This window comes from Babylonia areolata, chromosome 8 (assembly GCF_041734735.1).
Source record: "Babylonia areolata isolate BAREFJ2019XMU chromosome 8, ASM4173473v1, whole genome shotgun sequence".
Taxonomy (NCBI): Eukaryota; Metazoa; Mollusca; class Gastropoda; order Neogastropoda; family Buccinidae; genus Babylonia; species Babylonia areolata.
Genome location: NC_134883.1, coordinates 32286264 through 32291263, shown reverse-complemented (window position 1 = coordinate 32291263; position 5000 = coordinate 32286264). Strand labels below are relative to the sequence as shown.

The 5000-nt window shown below is 38.9% G+C and overlaps 1 protein-coding gene across 5 annotated transcripts in view; it reads left to right on the top strand.

Annotated features, from left to right (window-relative positions):
- Positions 1 to 5000, top strand: part of LOC143284751 (LHFPL tetraspan subfamily member 3 protein-like) — an 18649-nt gene that overhangs the window by 12995 nt on the left and 654 nt on the right. Inside the window, exons 3-4 of one of the 5 annotated variants that reach the window (XR_013055605.1) lie at positions 1 to 1136; positions 1281 to 5000. The exon at positions 1 to 1136 is cut by the window's left edge and continues 198 nt beyond it; the exon at positions 1281 to 5000 is cut by the window's right edge and continues 654 nt beyond it. The gene's annotated coding sequence lies outside the window, so the exon portion shown is untranslated. The other 4 variants (XR_013055606.1, XR_013055608.1, XR_013055607.1 and 1 more) reach the window with 4 other exon arrangements.

The window sequence follows — 5000 nt, the reverse complement described above, 5'->3', positions numbered from 1 at the left end:
CGCACGCCGCGCGCGCACACGCCCACCCAGACACAAGCGGCGGGAGAGAAGAACCAAGGTACGGAAATGGAAAGGAAAATGTAGTTGCTTCCCTTGGACCACCACCGGACTGTCACGGAGGATTGACTCTACCAACGACCATCACCATCACTGATTATTATCATCGTCACCACCGTGAACGGGGAAAAAGCAAACAAACAAACAAAAAACCCCATTAATATGTATTATATATATAGATGCCACCTCGCTTCGGTGCTTTTAGCCCGGAGAACTCTGAATGATAACTTCGAAAATACTAAAGGAATGATGAAGTACTGAACTTCATATTGACACTTTACATAGGCACGCATGCACTAGAGCACGCGGACAAGCAGGAACGGCACACACACACACACACACACACACACACACACACACACACACACACACACACACACACGTATTTCTCAATAGCTAATTCATCGACCCATTTTCCATAGCAGCAGAAGGTTCCCTGCCCAAAGATGTTCAGCCTTGAGTAATTGATGTAGCCATAGAAGAGGGGAAGAGGAAGGAGGAGAAAAAAACAACAACAAGAAACAAATAAAGGATCAGGAATGGTAAGGGAGGGGTGGCGACCCGTGATATGTCTTGTGGAAATTAAGATTTTTTTCGTCTTCTTCTTTTCTTCTTCTTTTTTTTTTTTTTTTGTTTGTTTTGTTTTTGTTTGTTTTTTGTTGTCGGTCTGGGACATTGAAAATCCCCCGTGGGGTTTCACTAAAAAAAAAAATCAAAGGGTTAGGTCTAATTCCTTTCCTATAAGGCTCATGAAGATTAGAAAGCTGCTATTCACTAAAACATCAAAGGGTTAGGTCTGATTCCTTTCCTGTAAGGCTCATGAAGATTTGAAAGCTGCTATTCACTAAAAAATCAAAGGGTTAGGTCTGATTCCTTTCCTGTAAGGCTCATGAAGATTAGAAAGCTGCTATTCACTAAAACATCAAAGGGTTAGGTCTGATTCCTTTCCTGTAAGGCTCATGAAGATTTGAAAGCTGCTATTCACTAAAAAAAAAAATCAAAGGGTTAGGTCTGATTCTTTTCCTGTAAGGCTCATGAAGATTAGAAAGCTGCTGTTCACTAAAACATCAAAGGGTTAGGTCTGATTCCTTTCCTGTAAGGCTCATGAAGATTAGAAAGCTGCTATTCACTAACAAAAATCAAAGGGTTAGGTCTGATTCCTTTCCTGTAAGGCTCATGAAGATTAGAAAGCTGCTATTCACTAACAAAAATCAAAGGGTTAGGTCTGATTCCTTTCCTGTAAGGCTCATGAAGATTAGAAAGCTGCTAGTCACTAAAACATCAAAGGGTTGATTCCTTTCCTGTAAGGCTCATGAAGATTTGAAAGCTGCTATTCACTAAAAAAAAATCAAAGGGTTAGGTCTGATTCCTTTCCTGTAAGGCTCGTGAAGATTTGAAAGCTGCTATTCACTAAAACATCAAAGGGTTAGGTCTGATTCCTTTCCTGTAAGGCTCATGAAGATTAGAAAGCTGCTATTCACTAACAAAAATCAAAGGGTTAGGTCTGATTCCTTTCCTGTAAGGCTCATGAAGATTAGAAAGCTGCTATTCACTAACAAAAATCAAAGGGTTAGGTCTGATTCCTTTCCTGTAAGGCTCATGAAGATTAGAAAGCTGCTATTCACTAAAAAAAAATCAAAGGGTTAGGTCTGATTCCTTTCCTGTAAGGCTCATGAAGATTTGAAAGCTGCTATTCACTAAAAAAAAATCAAAGGGTTAGGTCTGATTCCTTTCCTGTAAGGCTCATGAAGATTAGAAAGCTGCTAGTCACTAAAAAAAAATCAAAGGGTTAGGTCTGATTCCTTTCCTGTAAGGCTCATGAAGATTTGAAAGCTGCTATTCACTAAAAAAAAAAATCAAAGGGTTAGGTCTGATTCCTTTCCTGTAAGGCTCATGAAGATTTGAAAGCTGCTATTCACTAAAAAAAAAATCAAAGGGTTAGGTCTGATTCCTTTCCTGTAAGGCTCATGAAGATTTGAAAGCTGCTATTCACTAACAAAAATCAAAGGGTTAGGTCTGATTCCTTTCCTGTAAGGCTCATGAAGATTAGAAAGCTGCTATTCACTAAAAAAAATCAAAGGGTTAGGTCTGATTCCTTTCCTGTAAGGCTCATGAAGATTAGAAAGCTGCTATTCACTAACAAAAATCAAAGGGTTAGGTCTGATTCCTTTCCTGTAAGGCTCATGAAGATTTGAAAGCTGCTATTCACTAAAAAAAAAAAAAAAAAAAAAAAAAATCAAAGGGTTAGGTCTAATTCCTTTCCTGTAAGGCTCATGAAGATTAGAAAGCTGCTATTCACTAACAAAAATCAAAGGGTTAGGTCTGATTCCTTTCCTGTAAGGCTCATGAAGATTAGAAAGCTGCTATTCACTAAAAAAAAATCAAAGGGTTAGGTCTGATTCCTTTCCTGTAAGGCTCGTGAAGATTAGAAAGCTGCTATTCACTAAAACATCAAAGGGTTAGGTCTGATTCCTTTCCTGTAAGGCTCATGAAGATTTGAAAGCTGCTATTCACTAAAAAAAAATCAAAGGGTTAGGTCTGATTCCTTTCCTGTAAGGCTCATGAAGATTTGAAAGCTGCTACTCACTTGGCAGTGTTCTTCAACTGCTGCTCATTTCCATGTGTGTGCGGCAAGTGATATTACCATGACGAGGTACACTACATTTGCATTGACAAGAAAATGTTTTGAGAGCACCACCATAGAGAAAGAAATGGGCTGTCCTGATCTGGTAGTTGAAATTTGAAAATGAATGTGGGTAGATTCAAACAAAAAAAACAAACAAACAGCAAACAAAAAAATTAACTAAAAACCAACCAACCAAAAAATCCCACCGACTTTCGGATAATTTTTTTTTTTTTTTTTTTTTTTTTAGATTAAGGAGAGAAAAAAAGAAACAGAAAAAAAAATACAGTTGTTTGGGTCACATAGAAGCGGGGTTCATCAGAAAGGGGGTTGATGTTTTACACATAAATGTGTCTTCAGATCAATGATTTGTTCAGTGACTTATGTGTGCCTGCGTTTGATTCTTCTTCTTCTTCTTCTTCTACTTCTTCTTCCTCTTCTTCTTAGCATTATTATCATTGTTATCATCATCATTATCAGTTTAATTGTCATAGTGATATACTAGCTTTTGGTTACGTGTTTCTTTCAGAGGAATGCTTTATTTTGTATAGCTGCATTTTGTACTTTAAAAAAAACAACAACTAAACAACCTGATAATCATTTTCAGTCTTCATTTTTGTTTCCTTGGTTGATAATTTTCTGTGTGTCTGTATTACACTGTGTGAAACATTTGTTTCAGTAGACTTACATAATGTCCTGCTGGCAATACGTTCAGATTGTGAGAGATTGTGGTTGGTTTTTGTTTGTTGTTTTTCTTTGTGGGGGGTGGTGGGGGGGGGGGGGGGGGGTGTAAAGACTTCTAGCTTTGTAAAGACTTCTAGCTTCATTAAACTGGTTATAGACTTTGACTGAAAGTCGTGTGTATGTGTGCGTGTGTTAGTGTGTGCGTGTGTGCACGTGAGAGAGAGAGAGAGAGAGAGTATGTGCATGTGCACGCGCGTGTGACATTCATTTCTTGTCGAGTACCGAGTCTGTATTGATGCATTTTGAAACAAACAATGGTAGCAGAAATATATATATATTGCATGTTATCGGTTTATGACTGAAGTGAACGGGGAACAGACAGCATTTTCAGGTGAACAGATGTCGCAATTTCCGCGAAATCTAAACATTTCGTTACCATAGAAATGACTGAAATGACAAAATTATCCAAGAATTGTCTCTATTAACTGTTCACATCAGTGTAAGTGATAGTTGTACCAATCTGGTTCACTTTTTGCTTTGGGCTATACTTTCTTTGCTTATGGTTTAACTTTGGAAGGTTTGCATTATCATTACTGTTGCTAATGCATCTCTCTCAATCATTTTTTTTTTCAAACAAACATACAGAATCTAAGAGTGAAACTCAAATGGGACAACTGCTGTGAGTGAAAATTCTGTTACTGTAATCAGGGTACTTTTCAATTCGTTACAGTTTTGTGTTAATATCTATTACCTTTGTCTTTTTCTCTCTCTCTCTTTTCACTTTGTCCTTTCCGGGATTTTTTGTGTATGTGTATTTGTGCGCGCGAAAGATGACAACAACAATTACAGCGCACAAAATGTTATTGAAGTAATCGCTGTAGTCTTTTCTGTATAAATCCCTCATATCATTTATAACCCCCGCACCCCCCCCCTCCCCCCCCGGTACTCTACCCTCGCCTTGCGACTCCTGTCATTTTTTTCCTCATTGTCACGTATTCCTGGTCACAATTTTGATTGTCCGTCTCCACTTCTTCTTCTTCGTTCGTGGGCTGCAACTCCCACGTTCACTCGTATGCACACGAGTGGGCTTTTACGTGTATGACCGTTTTTACCCCGCCATGTAGGCAGCCATACTCCGCTTTCGGGGGGGTGCATGCTGGGTATGTTCTTGTTTCCATAACCCACCGAATGCTGACATGGATTACAGGATCTTTAACGTGCGCATTTGATCTTCTGCTTGCATATACACACGAAGGGGGTTCAGGCACTAGCAGGTCTGCACATGTGTTGACCTGGGAGATGGAAAAAATCTCCACTCTTTACCCACCAGGCGCCGTCACCGTGATTCGAACCCGGGACCCTCAGATTGAAAGTCCAACGCTTTAACCACTCGGCTATTGCGCCCGTCTGTCTCCACTTACAAATCACTGACATTTTTGTTGTTGCACATGCACATGTATATTTCATACATATACAGGTTTCATTCGAAGGGTAAGTCGGATAACTGTCTTTTTCAGTTCTGGATTTTTTTTTTTTTTTTTAAAGAGAGAAAAAGAGAGAGAGAGACGTATTTAGCTAGCAAAGATCTCGTTCATTTATACAGAAAAGGTGCTTTCATTTTGTTTGAATGTTAAAG